Genomic DNA, 15663 nt, shown 5'->3' on the forward strand with positions numbered 1-15663 from the left:
GATTCATCTATGATACAAATGTTGGATTTACAAGACAGGAAGCTTTAATAAGCACAATTATATTGATACTGGGAGAAAGCTAAGAGTTTCAAACCTCTCAACTCCTATGTTCTTGTTTCCTTTCTTTCTTTCTTTCCTTATTTTAATAATTCCTCTGTTCTTGTCCTGCTCAAAAGAAAGATCTCAGGTAAGGAATAAAATTCAGAGGAGTCAGAGAAAAGCTTTGCGCGGAAAGAATGATATTGAAGAGGGATAGTTTGGAGAAGAAGCCCAAGGGGGCCTTTCCTAGTCAAAATGGCCTTGCCAAAATGTAGAGCCAAATCTGATATTCTCCTAATGGTGGCCCTCCCATCAGGGCTGGCTTTCGGGAGGGTCTTCTGCTCTTGGCTGGTCCTCCGCGGGGCATTTTCCCCTTCCAGCTATGTCTGTGCTGGCACCCTGCACCCCGGACTTCATGCTGTGCTCTTGTCTCAGACCCAAGACGCCAGAGTTTATTCACTCATTGTGGGGTTTTATCTCTCCCTTCCCGCCCACCTGCTATGTCATGATTTCTAATATCCAGGGTCTCTCTCAGTGGTAAGAACATGTGTTGCATTCTGTACGTCACCGTCCTTTGTGCTGCAGAGGTCGGTGCAGAGCCTGTCTCCACACCTTCTGTGTTTCCGTTTCCTGCCACTTTCCTGCCACTGATCGCCTTGTCTCCCCTTGCCAATTTCTGACTAGGTCATGATATGGTACAGGCTCTCCTGGAAAGAGCTAGACATAATGCAAAGTAAGCTATGTTACTGCATCAGCGAGCGAAAAGTAAATAGAATCTAATGGGAACATTAGTATGCAAACACACCAAGGCAGAAATGAAGAGCGGCGGTCATAGAATGACGGTCACAAGACCAGTTCAATAAAAAAATTAATAAACTTGTAAAGTTTTTCTTAGTTTGTTCCCTTAATAATATTATTATTTACTTACTCTTATGTTTAATTTTTTCTATTCTTACCAAATTTTATTATTAATTAACCATATTTAAACTTAAATTACTACCTTCATATTTTTCACTTGCTTATGCCATAGTTAGAGACATACACATATATAAACAATAATGGCAAATACCTCCTTGGTATTGTGATGCCAGCTGGACAGATGGGTGACCCTGAAAGGGTTCTGGCAAGACTGACCCAAACTGTTTTCTAGGCTGTACTCCTGAGTGAGAAACTTCACCAGGTCTTCTCAGGAGCTGCCCAGTGGGTTGCAACCAACAATGTCTCCATTAGCAGCTGAGAATTTAACTATCACGCCATCTTTCAGATAATGCTACAATTTAGCTATGCTGATTATCATCTCTGTTTTCCAGACAGAAAAACTGAGATATATCAGTATTTAAAATCTAGGCTTCCAATGCCCAGAAGCCACAATTTATATTATCATACAATATTGTTTTTCCACAACCTTCTGTCCAGTGTAAACACAGTATTCAATCTTCTACCAAGATTTATTCACAGGTATGTTGCTGTTCCTCTTATGCTTATGTGTAAGAAACAACTAGGGAAATTGTTTAACCAAATTGTACATTATGTTAGATTAATTAAATATACTTTAGTAGGAAAGAGGTATTGTTTTGGTAGAAGAAGGGAAATCACTAATGGGCTAAATAAAATATTTATAAACTTTTTATTAAACTGTCTTATTTAATTGTCTTCACTGACTTGAATAATTTTATCTATGGCAAATTACTCTCTAAATTGTTGTTGTTTTTTAGTAGCATTTAAGTAAGACATTCTAATGACTGGATTTGGCAACCAGCAAAACTAAATAATCACATATATCTTCATATATTTAAACCATCTCAATGAGTTTCTGAGATAAAAAATGTATTTATATACATTTGGGTAGATATAAGCATGACTTTGTTCATTGGTACCCACTGTTTGTAGTGTGGATTCAGGGAAATTACGGTAAACTCAGAGGACTTAGGGGCTACAGCACAATAATTGGGAGGGTCCCCTCAGATGGAACAGATTCAGTGGCATCTAAACCCAGTAGCATACATTAGATCCACTCTGTCAACAGTTCTACAAACTGCCTTGTTTGAAAGGGTATTGTAATAAATTAGCTTCTCAAAAGTCTTCAAGTGTCAGTGTCTCTTTTAATATGACACAAAAACAATAGTCTCTAATCGGAGTGCATTATGGAATTAATGCTGAGCGTTTCTTGACTCATCAATCATCAGTATGAGATCGTTTCTGTCTGGAATCATTAATTTAGCATAATATGATCATACTTTCTCCATGTTGTAGTAAGTATCATTTCCTTACTCCTTCCTATTATTGAATAATATTCTATTGTACAGAGAAGCCACATTTTGATCCATTCATAATTTGAATGGCATTTGAGTTGTTACCACTCTTGCTAATGTGAAAAATGCTGCCATGAATAGCGTGTGCATGTTTTTGCGTGATTTTCCAAGTTTTTTAGGTATATATCTGAGAATAGAATCACTGAATCATACGGTAACTCTAATTTTTGAGGAATTTCCCAAAAGTCCTAACATCTCTAACAAATGTTACTAGTCGTATTTTAGATGTGTTTTGTTCTTGTGAGTTTAAATAGTTGATTTTTGCAACTTTTCTCTACATTTTCCCAATGATAGTGATATACCACTAGTCTGTCATAGTGGCTTATGTGTTGGTCTGATTCAACTCTTTAGACCCTAAAGAACTGTCAATAGCCTCAGGAAGACTGGAACTTCCAAAACGCTTAATAGTGCTCATGCCCAGCTTATACCTGGACCAAGAGGCAGTTGTGTAAACACAACAAGGGAATACTGCATGGTATAAAATCAAGAAAGGTGTGTATCAGGTTTGTATCCTCTCAATATACTTATTCAATCTGCATGCAGAGCAAATCATCAAAGAAGATAGATTATATAAAGAAAACACTACATCACAATTGGAGGCAGGCTTATTAGCAAACTGCAATATGCAGATGACACCACCTTGCTCACTGACCGTGAGGAGGACTTGAAGAACGTGCTGATGAAGATCAAGGATTGTCACCTTCAGTATGGAGTACATTTAATGTAATGGGAAAAATCCTCACAGCTGGACTAATAGGTAACATCATGATAGTTGGAGAAAAGATTGCCGTTGTCAAGGATTTCGTTCTGCCTGGATCCTCAATCAATGCTTGTGGAAGCAGTAATTAAGAGATCAAAAGCCATATTGCACTAGGACCTAGTGGCTAGGTAAATCTGCGACACAAGACTTCTTTGAAGTGTTGAAAAAGCAAGACTGTTACTTTGTGAACTAGAGCGCACCTGATACATGCCATGGCACTTCCCCTTGCCTCCTATCCATGTGACAGTTGGACAATGAATAGGGAAAACAATGAACAATTGATACATTTGAATTATGGTGCTGGTAAAGAATATTGAAACTACCATGAGTTGCCAGAAGGACCAACAAATCTAATTTGGAAGATGTTCAGCCGCAACGCTCTTTACAGACAAGGATGGGGAGACTTCGTTTCACATACTTTGGGCATGTTATCAAGAGAGACAAGTACCTGGAAAAGGACACAAGGCTTCGTGCAGTTGAGTGGCAGGGAAAGGAAGACGACCCTCGACAAGATGGATCGGCAGAGTGGCTGCACCAATGGGCTCAAACATGAAAAACAACTTTGAGGATGACACAGGGCTGGGAGGTGTTTCCTTCCTTTGTCCATATGCTTGCTATGAGTGAAAACAACCTTGATGTCCCCTAGCAACAAAAACAACAGTGATCTGAGAGGAATCCTGGCTGTACAATGGCTTAGCCATCAGTTGCTAACACAAAGGATGCAAGTTCAAATCCAGTAGCCGCTCCACAGGGGAGAGAGCTGGCAATTTGCTACTATCGAGATTTGAAGACTCAAAACCCCTATGAGACAGGTATACTTTGTATTAGAATCAACTAGATGGCGAGGTTTCTGGTTCTTGACTATCTTTTCCTGTACTTGTTGGCCAACACTAAAAAATATAACCAAACCTGCTGCCACCAAGTCGATTTCAATGCCCAGGGACCCTCGAGAGGGTCTTTGATGCAGGAAATCTTTATGGGAAGAGACAGTCTCTTCTTTGTCCCCAAAAGTTTCTGGTGGGTTCAAACCGCTGACCTTTCATTTAACAGTGCAACATTTATCTGACAGCACCACTAGGGCTCTTTGACTCTGGCCAATCAGAGATGTCTATTATACATAATTTTTAAAAAGTCTTCTATTAAGTCTTTTTACTTTATAATGCTTTATTTTCATGCACAAAGGTCTTTAATTCTGATTAAGTCCATTTCAGCTCTCCTTTGGTTATTTATACTCTGGGTGTCACATTGAAGAAAGCATTGTCTAATTCTACATGATGAATATTTATTCCTATAGTAATTCTTGTCCAAATAGCAAGCAATTAGTTCAAAGTTAAACTTCGACATATTTTCCCTGACTTCTTTTATATCAATAAGAATTATCAATAAGGCCATTTACAGAAAAAAAGATATTAAATAATCTTACCAAGTTATTGATATGAATTTCACCAATTATAAGTCATGTTGATATCATATGTGGAATATAGATTGTATTCTTCCCTTATGATCTTTAAACTCAGCACACTTGTAAGAAACCATTTCAGGAGAATACATTCTTGAGAGTTGTAGGCATTTCTTAGATGCTGGTTCGACTCTCTTCTTGAGCAGCAGATCAGGGGGAAAGGCAGCAAGTATACACGTACTCACGAGTTACGGCTATCTTTCTATTGAGTATTTCACATTTACAACAATAGTAACAAAGCTACTGTCTACCTTGTAAATCACCAAACTGCATTTGGCAACAATGACTAATGAGGGGGAAGGGGAGAGTAACACTGGTGTGAAGGTTAAGGTTAAATATCAACTTGACTCAGCCATGGTGCTCATGGTTTGATATTTATGTAATGTTCTGGAAGTTATGTAATAACATAATTTGGCAATTATATAAAGATGTGGTCATCATCCTTTTTTTATTTGATGTAGTCATCCTTCACTCTTATAAAATGATGAATTTTACGCAACTTGGTCTTTGGAGCCTAATTATGTCCTTAAATAAGGAATGGATGTATTATTTTTTGAACACATGGATAAATCTTAATATCATTTAAACACAAAATTAAATAGCAAAAATGAGTGATAGCATATTCATCCATGTATGCATTCAGATTAGTAAAGTGTTCATATTTTCTTCACATAGTGAATTTTCCTTAAACAAACAAAAAATTTCCTTTAAGCAAGTTACCATGGGATTTATTGTAAAATATTAATAAAATCATGTGGAAAATACTATGCAAAGTTTTATTGGAAAAAAAGAAATAGGAAGATATAATCTCAACACTGTATGAAGACACAGTAGTAGGATTCAAGCATAAAGTTACACGGTGCCAACCTGGATCCTCTTATAGTTCAAAGAAATGGCAATTGTGCTCTTCCTTAGATGGAGTTTTATGAGACGGGAACATGCCTATTCTGTTCACCTCTTCATGTAGTTGTAGAAGGAATCACTAAACTTATTCCCTCACTGATCTATGTGCAGAACTCCTGATTTCAGTTTTACATATAATGTAGTCTAAGCAAAGGCAGCTGCCTTGACCTGTAAGAAACTGAACCATTTTAATCAGAAGGAAATATACTCAAAATCTAGTAATAATATTCTTCAAAGTTGACTATCATATTAATGTCACTGGGGTGACAGTTTTCTCTGTCATTTCCCATTTTATCTTTTAAGGATTTCTTTTAAAGACTGTCATCATAGGAGAAACATGCAATGTGATTAGATTATGCCAACCCATATGCTCTAGCTTTCGGAAGTGAGTTTTTTCAGAGGCTTAAGATTTTGCTGGTTTGAATGTCTCCTTATTTGTTAATCATTTCCTGAGGGAAATTTTTTGTAACAACTTTACATAAGAATTGGCTCTGTAACAGTTTTTATGTTTTTTTTTAAATACAGAAAAGGGAAATTATACTATATTTTCATAGAACACATATATGCATTAAAAATCCCAAAGCACTATAGAGTTAAGAAATACAAATTGCTTGAATTTTTCATCCCTATGTGCATTTTAATAAACTGCTTATTAATGTAAAATATTCATACAGAAATATGTGCAAACTGTAAGCACACACCTCAATGAATTTCTATAAAGTAATACTACAAATATAATCAGCATCCAAATAAGAAACAGAACCAGCTCCTCCTCGTTTCTCTTCCAAATCCAGAGCCTCCTTCCAAGGCAGTCCTTATGGCGGCGTCTTCCCCGTTGGTGCGTGTTCTCATAATCTTTCTCGGTACTGTTCTACAGTGCTCTCAAGTTTGAAGAAAACGCCTCTTTTGTCTCAGTGTTCATGCTGTTTCATTCTGATGCCATTCTAAATGACACTTATTACCAAAAGAGTGGGGAACCGCCACTTCCCTGCTCTGACTTCCAAGAGGAAAGGGAGTCACCCTCAGCAGCAGACACTTCCTGAGGCAGATTTCTTCTGGGCTCAAAACACTCGCTGCCATCGAGCCAATCCTGACTCATACAGACTGCTTCCCTTGGGTCCGATAAGCCTCCACCTTCTTTGCTCCTTTGTCACTTCTGACCTCACTGGCCCCGATAAGCCTCCACCTTCTTTGGCCCTTTGTCACTTCTGACCCCACTGGCCCCATCCACAGCACTATGTACAGTTGGTTCAACAATTCATTGCAATGGCACACAAACGTCAAAGACCAGACGCACAATTGTGAGATGTATTAGAGAAGGTAGCAGGTTATCATTGAGGATAAGATATACTCAAGACACAGTTCTTCATTCAAGGCAGCCTGCCTCCTGCAGGCAAGTCTCTCTGGTCCTTGGCCTCTTGGTCCTTTGGCTTCTGTCCAAAGGACAGAACACTCTGGAAGGGTTACAAAGCTCTTGTAGGAGTGCCAATAAATGCTGGCAGGACACACCACTCCCCTACAAGCTTCACACGGAAAGGGCTCAGTTCTAGCTCCCTGAGTCAACAAATGTAGTCTCCTTGCTGAAATACCTGGAAGCACCTCTCACTGCAAGCCTGCAGGCAACCCAGGTGCAGAGTCCTGCAACTCGGTCTCACTCCACGCTTTGCTTCGGCCCCCACTTGCCACTTCTGTGGTGTCACAGGTTTCTATCCCTGATCAAGGGTGTTCAGTGCACAGGGGTCTCAAGGCCCAAATGATGTGCTCAACTCCTGGCTTTTCTCTCTTGGAAGCAGAAAGATTTCCCACTTCCTCCTTTTGAGATGTTTAATTTTCTACCTAGTGGGATGGCAACATTGATCAATCCCCATGTTAAAGTTCTAAAAGTTTTGCAATTACAGTTAATTCTGTTAACAATCTTTCATGACTAAAGCTTGTAATTTATCAATTATCCTCCACCTTTTCTTATGCAGACCCATCAAGGGGAAAAAAAGTTGTTTTGTACGTGTTACAAAGAACGTGGCTGGCAGAGCCATATTAAATAATTAATTGACAGTGCTACACTTAAGGAAGCCTATCTTTACTCATTTATTTTTTGAAGAGAGTGTAATTTTGCTCCTGCATGCATAGTTCAAAATACAGCAATGATTTAGCTGGACACCTATGTATCTCTCGGCAGGCTTTTCTTTGTATCTCTTTGCTCAAACACTGGCTTACAACTTCCAGCTGCCTCTGACTCCCTGAATACCAGTTAGCTCTTCTAAAGGGTTGAAACTGCTAGGCATCTTTGTATATCTGCTCTATGTCTATGCATTTAATAAATTGATTTCTGCCAGAAAGCAGGGCTTATGTGCAGGGTGTATAATCTTTGTCTCCATCTTCCTAGGATTGCAGTACTCTGCTTCCTCTTGTCCACAGGTTACCAAGGTCACAAAATTAGCTTCAAATACATAGTTCACATGAAAAAAGCTACAATTAACTTTTATTTGAATTATGTAAAACTAATAAATATCACTGCCATAAGTCTGCCAGTTTGTTGCACTACAGTGGCTTCTACATTACTATGATGTTGGTAATATACAATGAATATTTTGAAATATTTTGTGAAAGATGTCTGTCATACATGAATAGGTATGTATTGGTGTTCAACATTGACTTTAAATTAATATTGGAGTCAGTTTTAACTTAAAATCCAATGATCTTATAAGATATGTAAATAAAATAAACAAGTGACACTCAATCTGAAAATTCATTGATTAAAATATTTTGGACAACCTCAAAAATATGTTTTACTTTCCCAAAATGTTGTCCAATTGTGCTCATATTTTTATTGCACAGGGAGTATAATGTATGCAGATATAAAATGTGCTAACATAAACCCATGTTAATCTTTATGTTCAAAGTATTGGGAAAGCAGAGATCAAGATTCTTAAATGTATTTCCAAAATTCTAATATATGCAAAAAAAACTATAAAACCTGCAAAAACAAGCAACACTCGGATTCGTTATGTTTTTTCAGGGCCCTTTATGTCATTTCAGATTCACTGAAACCATATGAATAACTTAATGAAACGCTGCTCTTCCTCTGCCTTCCTCAAAACCATTGCTGTGTTTGAAGTCACAGTTGCCGCCACTGGGAGATCCACCCCAGTAAAGGCCTACTTTTCACAGATTCTCCGTGTTACAAAGCATGATGTCCTCCTCCAGGGACTTGTCCCTCTGGACCGCATATCCAAAGTACATGAGAAGTCTCACCATCCTCACTCACACATTCTGGATATGCCTCTTCAAGACAGATCTGTTGATTCTTCTGGAAGTCTTTAGTATATATGCTTCCAATCTTCAAACCACCTTGTTCTTCATCTAGTCTAGTTTCTCATGTATTTGCTCAGCATACAAAATGAATAAGGAAAAGTACAAACATAAAGCAAACTATCTCTGATTTTAAACTTTGCAGTATCCTTTTACTATGTTCTAGGAATTGCCACTTGCTCTATGTATAGTTTCAAAGGATAATACTTAAATGTTCTGCAATTACCATTCTTCACAATGCTGTACAATATTTGGCATGCTCCACATACTCAAAAGCCTTTGCATAGTCATTAAAACACGGGTATATGCGACCTTTAGGCAGGATCCACCGGAGACATCAGCGATGACATTTCTCACTCCACATCTTCTGAATCCAGGCAAAAAACCAAATACATATATCTTTGTACAAACCGCATGCTCCTTCAGAGCAATGCTGATGTGAATTTGTCTCACCTACCTTGGACATGCTTAAAGTCGTAATGTGGCTCTGGTATACTTGCTTTAACTTTCTGCAGCTTCTGTGTCTCAACTCAAGGCTCAGATTTTTAATTTACTTCTTTCAGATTGAGTAACTCCAAGCATTTTCTTTGTTTTGGTCTTCCAATTCCAGGTCTTTGCACACTTCATTATAACACTTTGCCTTCTCAAGCTACTCTTTGAGAGTGTTTATATATTGGTTAACCTCACTTATTACTTTCCTGACTTTTTAAAAGATAATTTGCTTTCTATACGTGCATTGTCCTAATGCCATTCCACCACTTGTCTGGTCTTCAGTCATTAGTTTTCAATGCAACACATCTCCACTTGAGTTAGCCTTTAAATTCAGTGAGATATACACAAGATCGTGTTTTGGCGGCTCTCACGGACTTGTTTTAATTTTAATCATCAAAAATAAAATGTTGTTGTATTATGAAGTATAAAACTCTCAGGGTTAAGAGACTATCCAAATACATACAAGGATCACTATTTAATACAGTCAGGGTTAAAAGTTATGCCAAACCAAATCCAAATGCACTGCTATGGAGTTGAGTCTGCCTCCTGGAGATCCTACTGTACAGAGGAGACCTGCCCCTGTGGGTTTCTGAGATTCTAACTTGTTACAGTAGTAGAATGTCTCATCTTTGTCTTATGTAGCAACTAATGGTTTCAAACTGCTGACTTAGCAGTTAGCAGCCCAAAGGTAACCCACTACACCACCAAAAGAGAAATACAGTTAAGATTTTAACAACTCCTGCAGTCCAAAAGTGATCAAATTCTCCATCAGAATTCATATCTAATTCCTGTTGATTGGCATATAAACATTGGAAAGAAAAAAGATTCGATAGCAAGAAAAATCCCTTTGGTGATAGAATGTGCACTGGAGATAACAAGTTAGGGTTTTACAAGACCAACTACTCCTATTGCAAATAACCGGAGAGGCCTCAACAGATGGAAAACACAGGACTCGAATCTTCATTTGTGAAAAGAGACAACAGAGAATTCCATTATCAGTCAGAACGCAACCTGTGGTTGCTTCAGAAAATCCTTCAGTTGATCACATGAAGACTCAATTTGAAGTTGCAGAAAATTAAAGCAAGTAAAGCAAGAGCCAAATTATGACTTTGAGTATGTCAAGGTAGGTGAGACAAATTCGCATCATCATTGCTTCTAAGGAGTATTCAGCTTGACCATGGTATATGTACTTGTTTTTCGGCCCCAACTCAAAAACTCATCAAGTTGACCCTCTAGGGCAGAATGGGACGGTGCCATGAAGTTTCCCAGACTTAAAACTTTACAGAAACAGAGAGGCCCAAGTTTCTCCTGTGGAGTAATTCGTGATTTTTGAACTCCTGACCTTGTAGTTAGTAGCCCAATGCCACCAGCCTTCTTATTTTTTTCTGGCAGTTCATTTTAGATATAATATTCTTTGCCAAACACCCTCATTCAAAGGCATCATTTCTACTGGCTTCCTTCTTAATTATCAAATATTCTTGTGTATAGGAGGCAATTGCTATTTAATACCTTGAAAGGGGCTTTTGTAGCAGGTTTGCCCAATTAAATATGTTACTTGAATTCCTAATGGCTCCTACTATGGGCACTGACTGTGGATCCAAGTAAAACGAGATCCTGATGCATCAGGCTTTTATCTACACATCATCATGCTACTTATGGGTCAAGCTGTTTTTATTCTCATTAGTAAGTACTTCAAGTGCACTTCACTTGTGCAATTTTGTGCCTTCAGCATATCAAAGGTGGTTAATGAGTCTTCCTCCCATCACAATGCTGTGTTCGTCTTCACATGATACAACTTCTCAGATGGGGTCAGCATAAAGATTCAATAACTGTGGTAAAAGAATTCAGTCCTAGCACACACTTCTCATAATCTTTAGCTGAAATATTTAAGCATTATATTTAACTTTAATACTTCATTACTTTTTATTTTTATCTATTTCTCATATCTTTATCTTTCCTTTTTATTGTTCAGGGAATTACAATTGAAATTGAAACTTCTCAGAGTTTGATAATAATTATTAACAGAATATTTCACAATTCCTAATATAACAAGTAAGGTTCAGTGGACCTTTTTTTGTGAGGCAATAGACCATAGTTATTAAGGTTATTATTTGTGTGTTTATATTAATTTAAAAGTTCATTTTTATTGTGAATAAGTAAAGCTTAGTATTACTATAGATATTAATGGAAGCTTGGTAGTTATCAATTGTGTTCTATGATAAGCCCATGGTCCTGAAGTTGATGTTGACTAAACATGATGCTACATAGGTAGTTTTCCCAGGCTGTAAACCTCTATGGGAGCAGATACTTTCATCTTTCTCCTGGGTTTGAACCCACTGACTGTGTGATTAGCAATTCAATGCTTACCCTTCAGTGTCACTAGGGCATCACATCCTGTTATAATTGTATTAGAAATCAGAAATAGTAAATCAAATGAATTAGCTTATCCCAAATATATCAGTTTAGGTAAATAATTTGAGTTTGGGAGCTATAAACTAGAAATACTTTGAAATAGCTTCCAAGGACACTAAATATTTATCTTAAAATAGAAATCTATAGAACTTTACCATATTTTGAGGTATTTAATTTTCAAACAATATTAATAAAATCATACTTAAAACAGATTGCATAAAACCTTAATCCCAAAGCAATTTTGAAAGATGTTTTAGGATTATTACAGAGTAAAACTTTCCAGTCTTGTTGACCACTCACCAGGCATTTGGGCTCCCATGCCAGTCTTTAAAATAGCAGCGGTATTAACCCCGCAGGCCTGGCCTTCCTCCAAATAGAGTAATTAAATTCTCTGCACCTTATATTCCCTACATATTTTCAATTAGAAGCTTGTTTCTACATTTCTCTTTGATATTGCTATTGGGAAATATTCTGGCACAAATTTCCTATAATCTGTTCTCCCTTGGATTTTCACTCCAACACTGTTTGAAATTTGGGATGAATGATATCTTCATATTTAAGGTATTCTACTCTCTAATAAACTGTGACAATGTGCGCAAATTGACATTATATAGAATATAGAGTTCAGATAAACTGTAGTGTTTTGCATATTTAAATGTTTTCATTATACTACATCATAAGAGAAGAAAAGTAAATAGTACTTCAGGATATTTTAATGTACAGAGAGGAATTTCATGACAAGAAACTGGAAGTTTATTCTAATGAAAATGGTTATAAGTTGCCAAGTTCTATTTCTCTTTAAATTTCCCCCTTCACTTTGAAGAATCTACATCTGGCTATGTAGGGAGAAGAACAGATGGGATGAATTATGTATTTAAACAGCCTTTGACATCACATCAAGCAAGCACCTTGGCTTTTGCTTTATAAATGGAACTATACTATTTTCTACGTATTGTAGCCATAACAGCATTTTATTAAAATGTTTAGACCAGATTAACAATATAATATATGAAAGATTTTAAGTTTTGTACTACAGATAATGCAATAATGTCAAACAGAATGCCAAATATTCTATTTTAAATTATTATTCTTTTGCACTATTTAAAATTATAATTTTCATCTCATAACCTTAAGAATATTCCTTGGCCTGTGCTTATTTCAGGGATTTAATCTTTCTTTGGGAAATCAACACTGTCTAGGGATTGTTGCCAGAACCAATTTTCTTGATTTTCTGACAGTCCTGATTAACGTGCAGGTGGAATTTAATTAGATGATTAAGACAGAACATCAGATGGATTGACTTATCACATAGTTTCACAAGTATTGTTTGAAAACTTACCATAGGGTACTTATCGTTTTCAAGTAAAACAAAGTCTTGACTTCAAGGTGCTTGCATTTAACTTAAAATTGTGTAAGGTCAGGTGGCTATAATAGTTTGAAGAAAAGGAAAAAGTAAACAGTTGATAAAAGTGTCATATAATCACCATATAATCAAGTGTCAAAAATCATCATATAATCAAGATGGTTTGAAATGGTTTCCCTGAAAAGATGTCAGGTCATAAAAAATCTGAAGGAAAAAAGTGGTAGAATGAGCAAAAAGCAATAGAAGAAAATAATTCCAAACTAGGAACTAGCAAGTACAATATTTCAAGCTAGAAGTAACTGTGTGCAGACTGCCATGCCTAAATTAATGTTACCAAAGAGAGAGCCCTCGTTGTATAGTGGTCATGTGTTGGGCTGCGATCCGCATGCTTGGCAGTTTGAAACCACCAGCAGCTCTGAGGGAGAAATACTGGGCTTTCCACTCAGAAACAGCTACAGTCTCAGAAACGCAGAGAGGGTGAGGAGAGGAGAGATGATTGTCAGTGATGCCATATCATCTGTAAAAACATGGACTTCACTTCATGAGATGGAAATCTGTATGGGAATTATGGCTCAAAATAGAATGACCTGCCTGCTCTGCTTATGACAGACTTCAAGGACATACCAAACAATGTTGGCAAGGATGGTGGGTGAAGAACAGAGTGTTAAGTGATGGTGATGCTTAGTGGTGGTAACCAAAGTGGTAATTTGTAGGTAGAAACAAAAACTATTTGATGGATTGTATATATTTCACATATAGGTGAAATGTAAGAGGGAAGGATAACATGGAGGATTTTGTCCTTTGAAACTCAAAGAAAAATGTTGGTATTTACTAAAATTGGTAAAAGAAGATAGAGGGGAAGCTTTAGTAAGAGATCAGTTCAATATAATGACTTGAGAGTCATCAAAGACTAATTGACATTTAAAATAGTGAATGGGTGGAATCATCTGTGAAATAAACAACACTATAAAGAAAAGAAAGAGGAATTTTGATTCCTTGGGAATTTCAACTTTTAGAATCCGAAGACTGAAAGGGAGCAAAGGTGTGTGAAAATCAGAAGTAAAATGGTTCAGCAGACTTACTCGTCTGTCAGTGTGACTGGACAAAGTAAGATGGACTGTGCAAAGAGAATATTGTGGTTAATAACAGTGAGACCCCTTGATTTTCAAGAGTATTCTAATAGCGAATATGTAGGCAAGACCCTGATTGATTTAAACTGTGCATGAAATGACAGAGAGGAAGTAATAAGTCCAAGTTTTAAAATTTAGCAAATTTGGGGATTTGGCTGGAAGTAGAAGCAGATAAATGGGATAGAAGTTCAAGATGAATGTCAAGTCAAAATATTTAAGACACCTTTCCTAGCTAACAATTATAAAATTAACATTTTCACTATAAACACAGAATTCATTGTAGCATGAAGAATAGCAAATAAATTTCTTGGGAAATTTATGTGTCAACATGTTTGCATTGAGGAAAAAAAGACAAAATTGAGAAAAAGATATTGAGATAATTTATTGTGCCAGCCTGGCCGATAAACACAAGTGGGATTAACTGAAGGGCGGAGAGATAAATGGCTTGGTGAGCCTCGCCTTTCTTGTTTCTCGCTCTGATCATAGGACCAGTGTGCGGCTGCCTTGCTGGTTCTGTGCCTCAATTTACAGGCTACACTACCTGTGGGATACCTAGCCTGTGAACTGTGTCGCTGTAAGTTGATGTCCCTTTAAGACATCTCTGGAGCTGGGGACTGGCAGTTGGTGACCTGGCTGACAGTTGGTGACCTGCCTTGTGATTGGCTGCTGTGCTGAGATAGCCTAGCTCACTCTATATATAGAGGAAGACCTGGCAGTAGACTAGACTTGAAGGACTGCTAGTGTCTCACAACTCTCTCTCAGGGGAGTGAGTTGCACTAAGCCATTTGTACTTCATAATTTAACTGTTCATTTCTTGTATTATATATCTATTTGTATATAATTTAACGGTTCATTTCTTGTTATATATCTAATTATCTTTATAAATAAATAAATATATTTAATTATCAGCAATTTGGTTTTTTCTCTCTAGAGAACCCTGTCTAACACATTTTGGTACCTGGAGTGCTTCTAGAGAAATAAAATCATAAATATGGACTTCTTAAATTGGCTCTCCAGCCTGATTAGTCTTAACACTAGTGATGCTACTTCAACGCCCCAAAGCATGGATGAGTCTGCTACTCCTACTAACCCATGGTGTGAAGTAGAAAAGATAATACACAAAGTGGCACCACCGATAGATGAGGTGCTGGTTACAGGAGAGGCTCTGAATGATCGTGTTTTTGATATTTTCCAGGAGTTTTGTAGGGATGACAAGTATAGGGAAGCTGACTGGCTGGTCCTTCTTCCAATGGACAGTGTGATTGAGGAGAGGGATGGTCTCAGAGCCTCAGAAGTGTGCCTCAAGTGCAGACTAACGGATTTGAAAACTTCCACAGATATGTCTCAAACATATAGCTAATAACTCACTACTATACAGTCTATATGGACTAAAAGTGACAGGATAGGATAGGGTGGAACTCTCCCCCTGAGAGTTTCGGAGACTGTAACTTTTTACCTCATCTCCCTCCCACTGAGAGGCTGGT

This window comes from Echinops telfairi, unplaced genomic scaffold (genome assembly GCF_000313985.2).
Source record: "Echinops telfairi isolate 266 unplaced genomic scaffold, ASM31398v2 ScPeMD7_3;HRSCAF=10, whole genome shotgun sequence".
Lineage (NCBI taxonomy): Eukaryota > Metazoa > Chordata > Mammalia > Afrosoricida > Tenrecidae > Echinops > Echinops telfairi.